Below are 18,398 nucleotides of genomic sequence, written 5' to 3'. Positions count from 1 at the left end.
AATAAGCTCTTCTAAAGCACTTCCTTCTTCAATTTCATCCTAATGCTAGAAAACTTTCAATCCTAGACCTTGTTCACAGAAATGAAGTATTTCTGAATGTTTCTGAATGTTGTGCTGCATTTTTCCTGCATTTGATACCACACATAGAAGGCATTATTGCAAACAGTGGGGGTTTTCCCTTGCAAAAGAATGGGTTTATGTGCTGGAATCACTAAACTTATCTTTAAGTTGCCTTGTGTTAGAAAATATCTTATTTTCTATAGTTGTGCAAAGAATCATAAGACACTCAGTCCTGTGCCTCGCTTAGTGCAGATGGAAAAGAAGGATTCTTTACAAGAAACTGTTTAACAATTCTTGTCTAAATAATGGTGCTAAATCCAGCTTTTATTACACTCAGTACCATGGAAAATTTAAGTGAGATGTAGCTGGGCATGTTTATTATGAGAATAAGGCTCTGTGAGAGTTTGTTTTTGAAAATTGGATGTGGGGGATGCAAACTCCCACAGATACGAAATTGAGCAGAATGTTTGCACAAGTTCTTGCAAAAGGAAACACCAACTCTGAACAGCTATGTTGTGTAGTCTGAATATTTATGTGATTTTCCTGTGTTTATTTTTTTTTTTTTCATGCCATGGCTGTTAGGGGCCTTCACATGCTGCCTAACACAGTTATAAGAAGACAGGAAGCTGGAGGAGTTCTGGAAAGTAATGAGTGATAACAAGCATTTTAATTTGAATTTTATCTGCTTGGAATCCTGTGAGTCTTTTTAAATGTCTTTATTTTCTGCTGTATTTTTGGAATATGTTTTCTAAATTATCTGTCCATTTTGGACTGAAATAATGTGTTTCATTGGAGGAATCAGAGTTGGTTCCTTATGGTCTTGCAGCTGTCCGAGGAACTATTACAGATTATGAACTGTTTATGCATTTTGTGACAGCTGGCAAGGCTGCTCCTCAAAAGCAACAATAGTAACCAAATGCTGCTTTTTATAAATGGATGTGTTCACATATTTTACCGCTGTGCTGGCCTGACTCTGTTATTACTTGCTGTCCACCACAATTGTTAGTAAGAACATAAGAATGAGTTCATGGAAATCTAATGTTTCTTTTGCACACTAAAGAATATTTTAAAAGTGCACTTTCTTGGCAGATAACACTTATCTGACATGAGTTTCTTTCTTAAACATGTTATATTAATTCAGGCTACACCTGAAATGATAAAGACCTAAATGTTGAAATGAATGAGCCAGAAATTAATCCTGTGATCAAAATATTTTACATTCCTCTGTAATTCTTCATAGACCCCTGTAATCTTTGCTTCCTTTCTTAAAATAACTTCTGCACTTATTTATGTTATAAAAAATGGAGTGTCAGAATGTGGATAAGTAAATGAAAACATTTTTCTGTTAATTTTGGGATTATTCATGATTTTATCTGGAGAGGGCCTCCCACATCAGATCTGACTGTAGGCAAGTTGATTATTTGTTCTGGGCAGCCATTTAGGTGTGAAATTCCAATTTCCCTCGGGTCAGAACCGAGTCTCAGTTTTGCTAAGTGTCAGATGCAAAGTTGAGTCTGTTACATAGCCTGTGACTCTTCAAATCTCTTCTGGATCTTCAAAACTAATAAAGAGTTACCAAGTGATGTGTTAGCTGATGTAATTTTGTAATTATCAGTACAGGGGTGGGTTTTTTGATTTACACTGCTGGTGTAAGCATTATTCTGTCCAAAAGCCTCAGTGGTGTTTGAAAAACAATCACCATCATAGAAAGGGTGAATTTTTGATAAGTGTGCAGGGGTGGAGCTGCCACTGCTGCTGCAGTGACAGAGCTGCCCTTGGACCGGGCGTGGGTGAATGTGGAGGCAGAGTTATCAATTGTTTCCTCCATGAGTAGAAAACAAAAAGAATTTGAATTTCTTTATCTCCCTACTCCTTGTAGCTCTTGAGTCAACTGAGGTAGGAAGATTGCAGCTATAGAAGAGTGGTACGTCCTAGAGAGAAATGTTTAATCTTGCTGCCCTGAAGAATCAAAACAAGAAAATGATGTGATGAATATATAATTATTCAGGATGATGAGTATGCATAATGAGAGAACATTAGTATTACTAATTTTTTTTGTAACCAGGGTCCTACTGTCCACATATAATTTCAGTTGCTGTGTTCTCTCACAGATGGGCCATAAAGCTGTTCAGTACTCAGTCCTTAGAGATGGTTTTGCTTTACTGTGCCATTCTGTTCCTCTGGGTTCCAATACTTAAATATGGTGCTTATTTGAGCCAAGTATTTGTTGGTGGCTGTTGCAGCTGCCCCATAACTCTGCATGACTGGAGCTCCATGCAGCATTCCTGGCCTCTCTGGTCACTGTCCCTGCTCATTCCCTTTGGCCCCCCATCCAGCCTGCATGAGACTGTGTCTGGTCTGGCTCCCCTGCCTCCATCTTATCCCATTTGTCTGCTGCTTTCCTATCTGTTCTTTCAGCACATCATAAGCAGATCCTCTCCTGTTCCCTTCTCCTTTTCTGCAGGGTTTTGTGCCCTTTTTCCTCCTCTTTTACTTCTATGACTTAGCCTTGGGTCATCTCACTGTCGCAGACATTTTTTCATAGAAATCTTTTCTTTGGGATTTGTCCATCTTCTGGGAAGCAGAGCCCCAGAAGAAGAATGTAAACAATTGTTATCAGCTGCTGTGAAATGTAGCAGGTGTCCCTGTGATTGGCTCATCTTCCATGTGTACCATTAAAGGCCAATCACAGGAGCAGCTCAGGGACAGATTCCCCGGACACAGAACTTTGTTATTCATTCTTTCTATTCTATTCTTAGCTTAGCAGCCTCTGCAACTTCTCTTCTTATTCTTTTTAGTATAGTTATAATGTATTATATATCATATATGAATAAATCAGCCTTCTGATTAAGAAACAAGATTCTCGTCCTTCTCTCACCACAGTGACCGTCTAAAATCGCTGTAATAATCTCACAACAAGGGCATTCAGTGCCTCCTTCAGTCCAGACTGAAATCTTTGTTGTTCTCCATCAGCTTCTGTTCTTGAATGAACCCTCAGCTGGGGTCAGCAGCTCAGCTCCTCTCCTCTGCTGCAGTTGCTGCTTTGCTGCTTCCACTGAACTGACTTGCCCAGAGATTTCCAAAGAAACACCTTGTACTTTTTTCTGGGATGTGCTCCCCATGAGTTAGCCAAGGCACTTGAGAGGTTTCACCCTCTGATGCTTCTGCTTTGTCATGAGGTCTGCAGAAATACTGAAAGCAAGGATGTAGGTGGTGTGCTGAAATAATTGTACTGTTGACTAATTAATTTTCTTTTGTGTTTCTCCATATTTAGAGGCAGCAGCTGTGTTCCTCATATCTGTGAACTGGAATCTCCTCAGGAAAACGAATAATTGTTAATAAGAGAGAAGTTTTAAAATAATGTTGTTGATTAAACGCAGTGTCGGATATCACACGTTGTAGAAATTACAATGATAGAATTATGGAAAATAGAGACATTTATTTTCATCCATGCAAAAATCCAGTAAAATCGGAATGCTTTCTGTATTCCACATGACTTGATGCTTTTATTTGTTAGCTCTCATTGGATACTCTCTGGTTTTCCTCCACCTTTGTGCTGATATTCTCTGGGGGTCACAGTGAATTGCTTTCAGGTTCTTTCCTAATGGCTTTCACTTGCCTTTTGTAGTGTTTTAATATGTTGGCTTGAATCTACCTCTGTTTTTCCTTAAACTTCTTAAAGAAATGGCTGCCCTGGTAATCTTGTTCAATTTCTAAGCCAGTTGGACAATGAATTTTGCCAGATCTTCCTAGCTGATTTATTGAACTGAAATCTTCCCATCCTCCAGGGCATGCACTCTGATTTTTATGTATAATAACCTTATTTACATTGTTCTTTCTTATTTCTGGCCAAGCAATCTTCTTATTCTCCCAAATGGAGTACTCTGAGTGCTGGAGCAGAATGTATGTTTTTGAGTTGGCTGGCCTTTTGGAGATCTAGGAGTTCCTAATCCACAAGGGTTTCCTGGAGGATTAACAAAGAACACATCTGTCCTTTGGACTCTTTTGACTCTGACCAAGGCCTGCTCTAGTGAGCACATTTGGGTTTCCTCCATCTGCACCAGACTATTCCCGTTGAAGTTTCTGTATTTGTCTCATCTACTTCATTTCAGCAAAAATGGAATGTGAAAGGAAGTAAAATTTGGACTACATTTAAATTAGCCTAACAGTGCAATTGTTACAAGTGACATTACAAAGAACAGTGTTCTTCAAGGAAGAGCAGTAAATTTTGATCCAGAAACGTGGGCTGTCCATGTGAGGCACTGCACTGCTGTTTAGAGGAGAGGCTGAAACTCAAAGAAAGCATTGTAGGAGTAAATCCAGTGTGGTGGTCACCCCTGAGCACAAGGATTGTAGCTAAGCTTCTTTGCTGTCTTTAAATCCCCATCCTTTTCTGTGTGTCCCAGAGAAATGAACTCCACTTTGAGTATACTTGTTCCAGTAAGAGAAAAGAGGCACCTGAGCAGATGCTAGCAGGCAGTTCTTGAGTGGCTGAGAGGGTAAATCCCTAAATACCTTGTTTTCCTAAGCATCTGCTACTTTGGGTCTGAGCAGAGATGATTTTCTCATGTGTTGAACAGCAGTAGACAGAGGAGAGCGGCAGGGATAAAACAATTAATCAGGCTTCCTGTCCTTAATTTTTGGCATTCCTTTTTATGGGTAATGAGAGCACTGTGAGACATAAATGATGGATCTGTCACTCATAGGACAGATTGTTAGCAATTGAAATGTTGTTAATATAATCCTGTCATGCTAAATGTCAGAAATGTTACAAAAGTTGGGGCCTCACACCACTGCCATGGAATGCTGTTCATCCCTGCATGGTTTGCTCAGCTATCTTTGGTTCTCTAACATGGCTTTGAAAAATCTTAGAGAAGTCCTCTAATTCTTTTCAGTCTGCTTATTTGCAGCTTTTCAGCAAATGGCAAGTACTTCTATTTATTTCCTTTGCAAAGCAGAACCAAAATTTGCAATTTTTATGTGCTTCCAATGCTGTTTCCCCCATAGATACACTCTTAAAGTCTCTCAGAGGGAATAAGAAGTCATCTTTCTTTCTTATTAGATTGTCAGCTAAAGCCATCTAGGAGAACCAGGCATATGGTGTCCTCAGAAAATTCCTAGAGGCAAGATGTGCTTAATCTGTATATTATCCATGATTTCTGAATATTTGGTAGCACAAATTCTCTAATATAGCTAATAAATAGTAGCAGGGAAGGCTGAGTTTTATGTAGAATGTAATGAAGAGTTCCTAAGCCTCAGAACTGAAAAAAGACAGAAGACTCTGCTGGAAAATATAAAAAAAATAAATTGAAAGTTTGGACCACAAAAACATTCACCAACCTAGAAAAAAGGTTTCACTGGTTACAGGGACCACTCACCTTCTTACTGGTTGCAAGTTTATTGCTGTTTTATCATGAGGATTAGCATGATCATGCATTGAGCCCTAAACTTTATGAATAATAGCAGAAAGCTTATTTGCAACTGAAAACAGGCATTTTCAGCTAAGACTGAGGCTTTTTGCACTTGCTCAGCAAACAGCAAGGGAAATCTTGCATTTCAGCAGTTACAGGGCTGGATGCTTTTGGCTGTAGAATATGAGGAGTGCTCAGTGATTAATCATATTTGTACAGAATATATAGCAATGTCTGTGTGAAAATAAAATGTGATACAGCAATGTCTGCCTCAAAATCAGCTTTTAGGGTGAAGCCAAGGACTGTGTGGTGTACAGCACTGAGGTCACAGGTACAATAATTGCTGTATATCACACTGTGCAGAAATTCAGAAAATAGCTTATTGCTGAAGTATGCATCAAAGTCCACGTGGCATTGTGTCAGATCAAATAAAAGGACATCATGAGTCTATGTTCCATGTTTTAGGGGTTTCCTCTTATTAAATGAACTTCTCATAACCTTTCAGGAACAGTGTCAGTCCTGTCCAGGTTTCAAGACTTGCTCTGTTTCTCCCCTTGTAAAGAAGAAGAGTAAAAAATGCAGTCTTTGGTCTTCATATTGCAATTCTCATATTAACATCATCAATAACTTTATGGCAAGAGTTTTAAGGAGCCACTTGAGATATCATACACTGTTTGCTCTTTAGACAAATACTCTGCCTTTACCAGTAAAAGGATACTCTGATACTCTGATGTTGTTTTATTGATCTTCTTCCTTGCATTTGGTTTGGTGGTGAACCTATGTACTTTGTGTTTGAACATCTGGGGCAGCGTTTACGATGAGAAAACCATAAATTTTACTTTTTATTAGCTGCCCCTGGTTGCAAACAGATTCTCATCTGAAGATCTAACCTGCCTAGGTCAGGGACATAAATATTTTGGCAAGATTTCCTATCTCACATTACTCCCAGTTTTCAATCCCCTTCCTCACCCCTCAAAATATTTGAGCCATTCCAAACTTCCATCCACTGGGCCCCACTGTAATTTGCTTAGAGGTCATGGACTTCCCCTCTCCAGGTTTCCCTGTTCATGTCTGCTGTGCTGTCTGGAACAGACCTTCCTACACTGTGCTGTGTTAACACAGTTCCTAAATTTGACACCAAATGTGTTTCAGTTAATGAACAATGCAAATTTGGCATCCCAAACACTTCACATCCAATCAGGCCCATCCTTGAAGAATATGGCATAACACTTTGTCCAAGCAATTCTACTCAGTTAGGAAATCCTGAAATGACTTTTTATGGAAACCCAAATCAATGTTTATCATGTTTCCAACCAACATGGGTAAGAACTGTGAATTCCTAAACCACAGCAAAGGAAATCACTTGTGTAATGCCTTATACTCAGGATTTGCTTCACTGGCAGCCCATGCTGCTTGCTTGCTTTCAGGACTGAGTAACTTTTCTTCAGCCAACAATTCCCTTGTTTCTCATAGCCATTCTGATATGCTATTAATCTACTCTAATAGGAGCAACCCCAAATCCCTTTACTCCCTGAGAGCTGTTGGGCCAATATGTCATCCCATCTGGCCTTTTTCTTAGCACAGAATTCCCGAGGCAGTACCATGCTAAAACTGGCTGAAGGATGAAAGCATTATTCTTTCTAAGTACACATCAGTACCAAAATGTGCCCTCCCTCTTTCATTGTCTTACTTTATGTGTTGTGATAACATTGCTTTCAAATTCAAAATGTCTATATCATATTTTTTAAATGTGCTTTTTATCTAGTCTTAAGTAGTAGAGAATGTCCTGAAAATTTATTGGAGGCCCATAATTTGCTACATACCTGGCTGAGATTGCCAGATGGTGCAAAGCGAAACTTAAACCTATGAATAGAGAATTCCAATGTTTCCATTGGTGTTCCTAGTGAAGGCAAGTTATGTGAAGTGCACCATCAAAAAAGATGTCTGTTGTCAAAAGTACTGCATTAGTAGCCCCATGTGCATTAATTCAGGGAAGAAGAATGTCTGAAATGCATTGTATCCCTGCAATCCTGCAAAAGAAATCCCAGTTTTCTCAGCTGTAACCCACTGAGGGTAATACAGGAAGTGTAAGGTGCATGCTGTAGCAAGAAGGCCATTGTGTTGTCACGGCCAGGTGGAACCCAGAGGTTGAAAATTATATGAAAACCCAGAGTCCAGGTTCTGATCTGTTGTGGCTGTGCATGGAGCCATCAGCATGGCTCCAGAACATCCTGGTGTGCATTCACTGAGGAGCTGAGTGGCAATGGTTGTGGTCAGGATTGGGTTGGAGTGGATAATTCTGCACCTCTGAACTCTGGCATTACCTGGGGCCTGCAGAGGTCAGAATTTCAGTTGAAACTGAAGCTTGAAATATTTCACTACCTTTGTTGTAGTGTTCAATATTAAGAATGCTGTAGGTATCCTCAGGTGTGGCTAAGTGCTTGATATTTTCTTTTTCTCCAAACCTGTATCTGTTCAGTGCTTTCTCAAGAGAAGACTGTCTAGAGTGTGGTAAGAGTTGATGCTCTAAAGGTGATAATTTCTAAATACATAATCTGGAGGATTTGGGTAGGTTTGGTGTTAGTAGATTTTAGATTTGATGCTATTTCAGCTCACTTTGTGTGGTTTTGAAAGACACTGAGTTCAAATTCCTTTATTGTTATAATCATCTGAGGCAGAATTTCTGATCACCCCATTGTTTCCAAATGCTGCTTTAAATCTTCTTTTTTTTAAAATCAGTTTCTTTTTTGTGTAAATTAAGTGTCATGTCTTTGGTGTGCTGGTCTAACCTGCAGCTTTGTACACTTATACATCCATCTTTATGGAATATAGATGGATCCCTCAACTTGGTTTAAGTAGGACAGACCAGAAAAGGACACCTTGCTTTTCCTCTGGTCTGACAGGATCTTCACTGTGGGGCACAAAGATTTCATCCTCCATCTGTGCAGTGATTCCTAATGATCCAGTGCTGCTTCCTTGGCTCAATGGCTGAGCCTTACATGCATTTTGTAGGATATCATCTGTAAACCCCAAACACACCACCAGTCAATATCAATTTGCTTTCCTTTCCCCTATTTTCCCATTGATTTCAAGAATCTAAGCTTGAACTTGTTCTCCCATAAGACTAACAACTGGATTTCGAGTCAGGATCATTTCGGTTTCAATTTTTAGTCCATATAAATTGAGAATTATATTCAGTGATCCAATGAAGTTACTGTGGTATAAAAAGATCAGGAATCAATGTTCATCCAGCCAGTTTTGCTGAGTGTATATTGGCACTATTTTTAAATAATTTCTTTATTTTTTCCTGTAAAACACTGTAATAACAAACTTCTATGAAGTCACATTTGTGCATGATGATTTATGTCCAGCGATTTCTACAGGTAGACGTGGAGCTGTTTCTTTTCTGCTCTTTGGAGATTTGAAGTGTATTAACTTTATGAACTTCATGGGAAAATTATTGCTTTTTAGAGGGATTACTCAATTACCCACTTAAGGCAAAATGCAATAAATCTTGTGTTACACTAAAGCCAAGCATTAATCAGTGGGCCCTGCAAGCATGACAGCTCTCTTCTTCTGAATGCCCAGCAAGCTTAAGACAGTATTCATTGTCTTCATTTCATTCCCCAGAGCCACAGGTGATCAATTCTCATTATTCTGCAGCAGTTTTTACTTACCAGCCTCTGTCTTCATCTTCAGAATTTGCTGTAGCCCCCGCTTGTCCTTGTGCATTTTGATTGAAGTTTAAATTCTGTTTCCCTGCTAGGTGAGGTCAGTATATTCATACAGACAAAGGCAAAATATTTTCCACATAACTCTGAAAATTATACAGCATTCAGGAGTAATTTTCAATATTTAAAAAAAATATATTTAGTACAAATAGTCTCTGTTTGAATAGTTGCTTTTCAATAGTGGCAAAAACTTATGAAACTCAACTTTGGTACTTTTCAGTAACCTTAAAATCCAGATAAGAAGTTGCCATTTATTCTTTCAAAGAAATATTTCAGCCTAAATATTAATCAAAAAGTACATTCCCATATCATTTATGGTTTCCTTGTTAATGCAAGAAGAATATTTTCTGTCTAGAAAGAGAAAATGAAGTACTTAGGAAGGCAAGAATAAGAAAACTGTTTTCTAAACTAAACCTTTGTGTGAGGTTTTATTTTTGCATTGATATTTTAATGTATTTTGCACAGCTAAGTACATTCCCGGCAGTTACACTGAACAGCTCGTTCCTCCTCAGTGTCTGGGTGCTGAAGAATTGCTTGCAAAGTCAGTGCAAGCAGCTTTTTGTTTATTTGCACTGGTTATCTTACAGACTGGAAAGATCCTATTACATTATATCATTGCACTCTGATCAATGTCAACAGTAATGAGAAGCTAAGAAAATATTTTTCAAGGATGTAATTTAAAGCTGACTCGCTGATGAAAAACCAGAAATATTCACACTGCAAGAAGAAATCGGAGTGTATTTCCTTGATTAACGGGGCCTTTCTTGCTGTCGTAGTCCAGGCGCTTTTGCTCCCGGGTCAGTAGGTGGTGCCCGAGTCCAGGAAACCTCTCCTGGCTCTGAAAGGCACTTGGCCATCGGTGTTAAAATGGCATTTCGAAATGCTGTAAAGATGCTGATAGTGTGTGTAGGTACGCAAGAAAGAGGTTTTGTTTCTGAATTTCAGGATCCTTGCTTTCATCTTTAAAGGGTTGATAGAAGCTAGGCTTGGAAAGCCAAGAGCTGGGATGTCACAATCTAAGAATAAGCTGGTCCTGAATCTGCCTTGTGTGATATCTGCACATTTTACACGGGAGAGCAGTTCCTGCAGGAAACAGAGAGAAATACAAATTTTAAAAAATCAAACTGATGGAACAAACCCTCACACATTCCAGCTCACTGTGTTATGTGTGTGAAGATCCCAGCTGGAATGCAGGTTTGGATGCAGTAGTACAGAGCAAGTTTCTTATTGGTTCTGTTTGATAGCTACATCAAGGCAAAAGGCTTTTTTCCCTAAACTATAAAACTATTTGAAGGTGAGATCAAATAACTACCTGGGATTTTTCTACCTGGGAAGAACATGACTAATTTTATGGAGGACTGTAAGTGTTTTTAGCACTTGTTTGCTTGCAGCTATTTCTCAGTGGTTGTGATTACTGACTGTTCATTTGTGTGACCTTGGGTTGTGTGTAAGGCTGCAAACTTCTGCTTTCCAATATTTGGGCTGGATGAATGTGATGCAGGACAAGCAGACAAACACCTTCAAGCTTGCAGCACCTTCAGCCCTGCTCACACCCTGGCACAGCCTTCTTTCAGTGTCGTAGCCATGTAGCCAGTGGTGTTTGCCAACAGGATCTCATCTGTCATCTCTGTGCTAAAGATCATTTCAGAGACTCCAAAATGTTGCTGCATAGTGCCTTCAGGATAGGACAGAGGGATTTATGGATTGCTGGCTACAATCCAGGTTTTGTCTGGGACAGATGACATTCTTGAGTTATCCACTTTGAAATGCAATTAAGTGACTGGCCTAGTTTATCATGCCCTGTGATTGACACTGCAGCCTGGGAGCTGAGTAACAAAGTGTGTGACTGTGGTGCCATTCTGTCAGCAGGCAGCTGGGGCCACCATCTCCAGAATAACTTGGGTTGTCTGGAAGATCAACTTATCCCTGCCAACCTGAGCGTGGCACAGCTTCAGCCACGGCTGTATGTGCTGTGTGTCTGACTGCCACTGGGAGGATTATTCAAATAACCAGTCAGGAGCTTCCTTCTGACTGCACAGCTGTTTGATGCAGGGAATTGAAGCTGTGAGCATTACTCCTTATAGTCCCTAGTTGTTCAAGTAAGAATTTTAGAGTTGTATGCAACTGCAAAGTGGTTTGGTATCTTTCTAGCCAGACTGGGTGACAATTTTTTCATGCATCCCTCCAGGCTTGTTGTCAGGTTTTCGGCTGTTTGAAGGGCCTGGAAAGGCCCGGAGTGGCCTTGGGACAGCCCACGTATCGAAGGACGAGAAGAGGCTTCAGTTCTTCTTTCGGTTTTTATGTTTATTAATTGTTTATCTAAAAGATGTTCTTTCAGCCCGACAGAGGTCTGCTCAGCAGTCAGCCATGAGCACACTGTGCCGCTCTCCGGGCAGCCACGTATCTTTATACCCATTGTTACGTGTACAATATTTATCATTTTTCCCCAATACCATTTATTCTTATTGCCCAGTGCACTCTCAGTAATAACCAATCCAAAAGTGCCACCATCACCAAAGAAGATGGAGGAGAAGAAGAAGAAGAAGAAGGACAGGACACACCCCAATTCCTCCATCTTACTTCTCTAAACCCCCCTGTACAGAAATCCTAAACTCTGTGTCTCACCCTCTAATTAACCAATCCCTTCACCATTCACCCCGGTGAAACCCTCATCCTTGTCGTCTCCTGTGTAAGACCAAAGTCCAGCCACCAGACACTTCTGGCAACATTCCAGGACACCCGAGCCCCCCAAGGTGGTCTCGGTGGCTCGGCATCTCAGGACTGAGATCCTGAGATCCCACAGCTTGTATGTAGCTGCCTAGAAAAAAACACTGCTGTTTGGCCATGGTTTCATATATGGTTTACTTGATGAGAGGTAGAACCATCCTAGTGCAAACAAATAGTGGTTTTTGCTGATTATGGTTTTTAAACCTTCCTGCAGTTTAGTGGAGTTTGAAAAGAAAGGTATCCGTTAATAATAATAACTTTTTTGGTACAGCTTCCTGTGCTTAAATAATTTTGCAATCGAAAATAGTAACCAAGGAAGGAAAATGATTGGTCCAAGACTCTGTATGAGAGCAGATCCTGGACTAGAACTCTCTCTCCCGAATGAGTTATTCACAAAACAGTTCAGAGTCACTGCATTAGCCATAGCCAGGTAGATTTAAAAGAATTTATAAATGGAATAACCACGTGCTAATGGATGTGAACCCATCAGATCATTTCCATGTTTAAAGGGATTTGGATGCAGCACTTTGTGTAATTTCTTCCCATGTCTGCATTCAGGCTGCTCTTCATTCTCTGCAGAGCATCCAGAGGGAAGGAAGTAAAGTGTTTCCTGCATACAGGTAAAGCACTGCACAAAGTAATACAAAGATAATTTAAAGGCCAGACAAATATGTATTTACTGGGAGGATCCAGTCTCAGTGCCAGTCCAGGTGGTCCAGAAAGGAAACCCCTCCACACTGCAGTGATAGTGAAGCTGCTCAGGCCACTGAGCTCAGTGATGGATTAGCTCAATCACTTCCTGAGAGCCCAGAAAGCCCCAGACTGCAGAGGAGCACCCAGCTCACTGGCTGCAGTCTCTCCAATCACAGGGAATATTTTTGACTTCCTCAAACAAAATCTAAACTGTAGTAAAAGGTCAATGTGGGATATCCTAGAGGTCTAGCAGGGAGCAGAGCAGCCCAGATGACTGTGTGCATTTCATCTTGTGCTGTGCCTTGTGACTGGGTATTTTCTTCAAGGTTTTGTGGATAAAATGGGTTGGGCTGGATAAAAGTGGCTGGAGAGTTATAACCACCTAAAACCCCTTTGGTCTCCAAGGCTTGGAACCTCGTGGCTGCAATACTCTAATGGAAAATATTTGTGGGCTGGTTAAATCTGTGGCTATTGTAAGTGAAGATAAAAGAAATATTTAATAATATGTTCCTGCTGTTGTCCAGCACATTGCTGGCTGCATGAAAGCATGTGGAGTCCTCTCTGTGGCCAGTGGAGGTAACTCAGTGCAATGGGGTGGGAAAGAGGGTGTCACTTATAATTCAATTGTCACACAGTGCCTGGGGTCATTCCAGCAGACAGCTTTGAGATCTGAAAGGGCTTTTGGTGATGTGAAACATGCATTGCTAAATCCTGGCTTTGATTTGTTTGTTGGATGCTCAGAATAAAGAGGATAACTTTAAAAGGGGTGTTAATTCCTTGGCCAGGGACAGTTGCCATCTCACCAGAGGCACATGTGTGTAGGATTAGCTCCTCTCCTAGGCCCTTGGAGCTGATCTGTAATATGAAAGAAAAATTTTGAAATGAGCAGAATCTGTGCTGACCTTCCCATATGAGGGGTAAGACTGGGCAGTGACCATGTGCGTGGCAGAGGGGAAGTTTCCATGAAATCTGGGTGGGAGCTTCTCTAATAATTTGCATTTATAGTGGCTCCAGTTGCAGAAGGTTGGATCACTGGCAAGGGCAGTGTCCCATCCCTGATCCCTGTCTTGTTCCATCTTGTTTTGGGTATTTAAAAATAACTTAAAAATTCCAGCCCTGCATAGGTGAGTGTGACTTCAAGTGTGCAAGATGGCAATGTTGTGATCAGTGCCACAGCTGTGCCTGTGGCCTTGGACACAGAACTGGGGTTTATGACGGGGTCTCAGAGGATTGTGTGTCCCTCAGGACATCTACACAGCCCACTGGGATGGTGCTCCAAGTGGAAGGATGGGAACAGCTTGGTGATGCTGACAGACAGAGGAAAGGAGCTGTGGTTTCATGGGAGCACATCCCTGATCAGCACCCAACACTGTCCTTATGAAATCCTCCTGCTGCAGCATTGCCTTCAAATGCAGATGCTCAATGTGGGCTCAATTTCCCCCACATCATGATAAAGTTAGAGATGAAGTATTTCCATTTGTTTTTATCCATGGTGAAAATTAAAAAAAAAAATTATTAAAGCATAAATAACCTCACATAAAAATTTTGTTTTTTTAAAAGAGGTCGTTTTCCTTCATCTGATCCAGGCTTTCATCTCCTTAAGTGTACATATGGACATGGTCAAACTTCCTCTGACTAACTTGGAAGCTATTTGAATATTGCAAGTGTGAAATCGTGACCACACGTGTTCTATTAACACTTTGCATAGGAGAATTGTGTATGTGAGAGGAAAATCAGATGCATATATGAGGTGAAAATGGAAGCAGTTGGAAAAGGTTGGAAAGAAATAAGGGAGAAAAAAAAAAAAAGAAAATAATGTTTTGCGTGTATGTAGCAAAACACATAATATAAATTTAGTTATCTAGGCTGTCTTCTAATCCATCATTTCTCAATACATCAGAAAATTGCTCATAATCTGCTTGAAAAATAACTGATTCATGCTTGGTAAAAATACTGTAGTGAATGATTTTATGTTAAAGGCAGCAAAATGATGGTGAGAGACAGAAATATAAATATCAGTTCTGGAAATGATCGAAACTGTGCAAAGGTCAAAAGATTTTTCTATTTTTGTTGTAATAGAAATGAAAACTTCCAATGTAAACCAAGAAAAAATTAACAGATTCCTCTAAATTTATAGAGGAAGTATAAGTATAGATGCTATTTCTATCTCCTTTTGTCCACCTATTTAAACACACACACTTCATGTAGCACTGATAGATGTAGGAAGAAATATTTCAAATATCAGGTGACTTCTTTATATTGTGGGATGCTTTCATACTTTTAAATTTCGAAGGTCATATTTGTCAGGTGGTTTTTTTAAATTATTCAACTCCACACCTCTGAGGCTCCTTCATACTCTTAAAAACCCACATTTTTCACAGTTTTTGCAACTTGGCTTTTGAATGGATTTTGCTGGTTCTGGTACTGTACTCACTTTGACATGCAAGTCCAAGGTATCATTCTGTAGACCTTACTGCAATCAAAAAAAAAAATGGGGTTATAGCATAGCTACCACGTTTTCCTGACAAGTAAGCTCTTTTTTTCCTTTCTCCCTTTCATTTTAAGCTTTCCAAATAAAGAATTTTATGGAAAAGGGAGAACATGCAGAGAAAAGGACTTCCAAGGAAAAGATAAGGCTATGAGTAAAAATGTCTTCCATTTTTTCTTTCTCTCTGAAATGTAGCATGAAGTGAGGGCAGTGACTGTGATAATAGAAGGAAATGATAAATGAAGGAAAGGACACTTCAACATAATCTAGATAACAGGAAAATTTTAAATGGACAATTTAACATGAGAGTCTGCATGGAATTATTTTTCATTAAACAATCCAAAGCTTGTGATAATGCAAATGAAATCCATTTTTAGCTGCAGGAAATTTTGAGAATTTCAGAGGAATAGAAAATATGAGAATAATAATATCATGATGGTAATTCACAGTAATTATAGAAAAGCATAATTGCACAACACAAGCACTAATCAGAGCTCGGGAGAGTACTTTGGCATTCATTAGGATTTCAGAGCTATTAGCATTTACCTTTGTCAATGGGCACCACACAACAAGCAGTATTAATTTCATGTCAATCCAGAGCATAATTTCCCTGATCAGATATCAGTTCATAATAACAAACCACCAAGATTGACTTCTCTGACGTGGATTTCTGTCAAGTATTTTAGAAAGAGAGCTTAACTGGGGACTGCCTTGGAGGTAGAAATGTTGCCCTTAAACTTAGGTGATCTCTGGAGGTTTTTGAGCTATCCACTCTGTATACAAACTCCATCATTTTTTTGGTATCTGCTGGCCTAAAAAAGCTTCAGAACATTGCCCATGCTGTCCTTCTTCCTATCTTCCAGGAAATTTTGTGAGCTTCATCCATCTGTGTGTGTGTTAATAATCAAATTATTATTGAACTCTGCAGGTACCTTGTGCTGCTGTGGTGCATGTGCAACTCAGCAGTTGTGCTCCCTGGAGCTTCTGACCTGATGTACAGCTCGTCCTGCATTATTCTCTGTCGAGAATTTGTGTCATTTACTTGTTGGGATTTTATTTCTGTCCCTGCTGACTAGCTACACTTTCCTTCTGCAGCTGCCCTGAATGCTTAATGTGAGGAAAAGAACATTTTGCAGTTCATACCAAATGGTGATGGAGGTGCTGGGAACTTTTGAGCAAATCAGAGTTAAAGGAAGAGGAAGAATATGGAATATTCTCTTAGGTTCAGTAGAAGAAAAGCTGTGTTTTATGCAATAAAAGAAACAAAACTAGCTGAACATGAAGTGAGAACCTTTGGCTTATAACCATTTTTATGCATTATTAAAAATAGAATCTGTTCTTTTACTGTTATTTCCAGACTTTAAGAAGTTCTATGCCATGTGTATAGCTCTTGAAGGAAAGGGTTGTCTATAGGAGAAGACAGTGGCTGGCAAATAAAAGAATACTTCAATTTATTGTCCCATTAAGCAAGATACAACTTATCAGCATGCAGGTGGCTCATGTCCCATTCTGGAAATAGTAAAGTTTTGACTTAGCTTTTCCTTTCTTCAGCTCACTCACTGTCACTGCTTTTCTCTGGCTTGTAGCAGGATTTTTCTCTGTTAGCAACTTATTTTTTAGCACACCATTCTGACACCTTGACAGTTCATGTGCTAAATCAGACTTTGCAGTTACTGGCAGGCAGTTATTAGATGTATTGCACTTCATTAACTTTGCACCTAATTACAAGCAGTGCTGGCCGATTACAAAGGGCATAAATATATTAGTGCCCTGGCTGTCACATCATGAAAATGGCTGTTGGAACAAGTCAAGCAAAAGCAATTACCACATTGTGGGCACAGCAAAGTGTGAAGCAGAGTGCAGGAAGAGGGATGAACTGGAGTTCAATTTGTAGGAATTTCATTTTGCACAGCGCATTTCTGGCGACCCAGATGAGCAAAAAGTATGAGGAGAGATTTCCCTTCACGTGTGTGAAGGAAGAACTAAAGTTGCATAGTGAGAACTAACCTAAGTTTTGTTAGAAACCCACCCTCTGTATCTGTAAATAAAATATGAAGATCCCAGTGTTAAGGAAGAAAAGCTGTCTAACATGAGATAGATGCTAAAAATTCTAAGCAAAACTTGTGATTTAGAATGATACAGTGCAACTGTTGCTTATACAGTAGTTGCCAAAATGAGAAGGAAAGCAGAATTTGGTCTCATCTGTAGAGGGATATGTTGTAAAGAGCAAATGTTAGCACTCAGCTGGCATTCCATAGAAATCTGTCTTGTGTTAGCACAGGGAAAAAAAACCATTTCTGCTGGAAAAGTAAGCAAGGCATTCGGAGCAATATTTAAAATTTTGTCAGTGGCTTTGTAAACAAGAATCTGTATGAGAGATGTTTCCTCCTGGATCAAGTTTCTGTTCCAAGCACCACATGCTCTCTTTTGCAGAGGAAAATGGACCATGCTATACAGGTGGCTTAACTTCCTGTTGTTATGCATACAGCTGTGGAGGAATGTTACCTTCATTCCACAAGAATCCTGGCCAAGGAGAAGAGCTGAGAACTGGTAAATATGGTAATTTTTTTTTTCATTCATTTTTCTGCTTTGCAACAGAATAGTCTCTGAATTAGTAGTGTTTTGCAACAAAACAAAACGTTTGTTTTCCCTTTCAGCAAAACTTAATTAGTCCTCAGTGTGTAGACAAACCACCCTAAGCCCAGTCACAGGAATTTGTTGGTCAACAGACTGTACTGTCCCCTTTGAACAAGGTATGTAATGCTTTGTACTGAGGTCACACATGCCAGATTTATATAAAGTGGCCAAAAAAGGTCACTAGAACTTGACCTTGCTTGAGGCAAATAGAAAGAAACAGAGGGAGTCCCAACATGGTGCTGAAAGAGTGGCTGTAGGGCTTGTGCACTGTTGTTATTTACAAGCTCTGGATAAAGAGAGCTGTGAGGATGTGTGTAAACCTTTCCCAGCCCTGAACAGCCATTCACTGTTATTCACTTCTCAATAGGCTGGCTGTGCTGTTTCTGATAACTCATGGAAAAGCAGTGGTAGGTGGCCTTAAACACAAGTTTTGGATGCCTTTGCATGCAAAAGTGAGCAGACTCCTTTGTGTGCCACAGCATAAAGTAGAAAGTGGGGAGATAATGTGTTTGCAAAAGCAGCATTACATCACTGCTGAAAACATTGCTCAGTTAATTAAGCTCTTGGGTGGCCAGCAATTTTTACCCTGTATAAAATTAGGGACATTGCTGTAGGGAAATTGTGCAGGAAAATGTCCTGATGGAGAGGCCT

At 39.8% G+C, this 18,398-nt stretch overlaps 1 long non-coding RNA gene across 2 annotated transcripts; it reads left to right on the top strand.

The window, feature by feature from the left end:
- The first annotated feature begins 641 nt into the window (after nucleotides 1–641).
- LOC106629905 (uncharacterized) lies at nucleotides 642–17,863 on the top strand. Of its 2 annotated transcripts, none has more exons than XR_012580589.1 (3): nucleotides 642–756; nucleotides 17,544–17,660; nucleotides 17,768–17,863. It is a non-coding gene; the product is annotated as an uncharacterized LOC106629905 (long non-coding RNA). The 2 variants fall into 2 exon arrangements; XR_012580588.1 differs by having other exon boundaries at nucleotides 17,544–17,669.
- Nucleotides 17,864–18,398: the final 535 nt, after the last annotated feature.

The sequence above is a fragment of the Zonotrichia albicollis genome, chromosome 5 (genome assembly GCF_047830755.1).
Source record: "Zonotrichia albicollis isolate bZonAlb1 chromosome 5, bZonAlb1.hap1, whole genome shotgun sequence".
Classification (NCBI taxonomy): domain Eukaryota; kingdom Metazoa; phylum Chordata; class Aves; order Passeriformes; family Passerellidae; genus Zonotrichia; species Zonotrichia albicollis.
The sequence above is the reverse complement of the archived record's forward strand: the minus strand, read 5'-3'. Positions and strand labels throughout refer to the sequence as shown.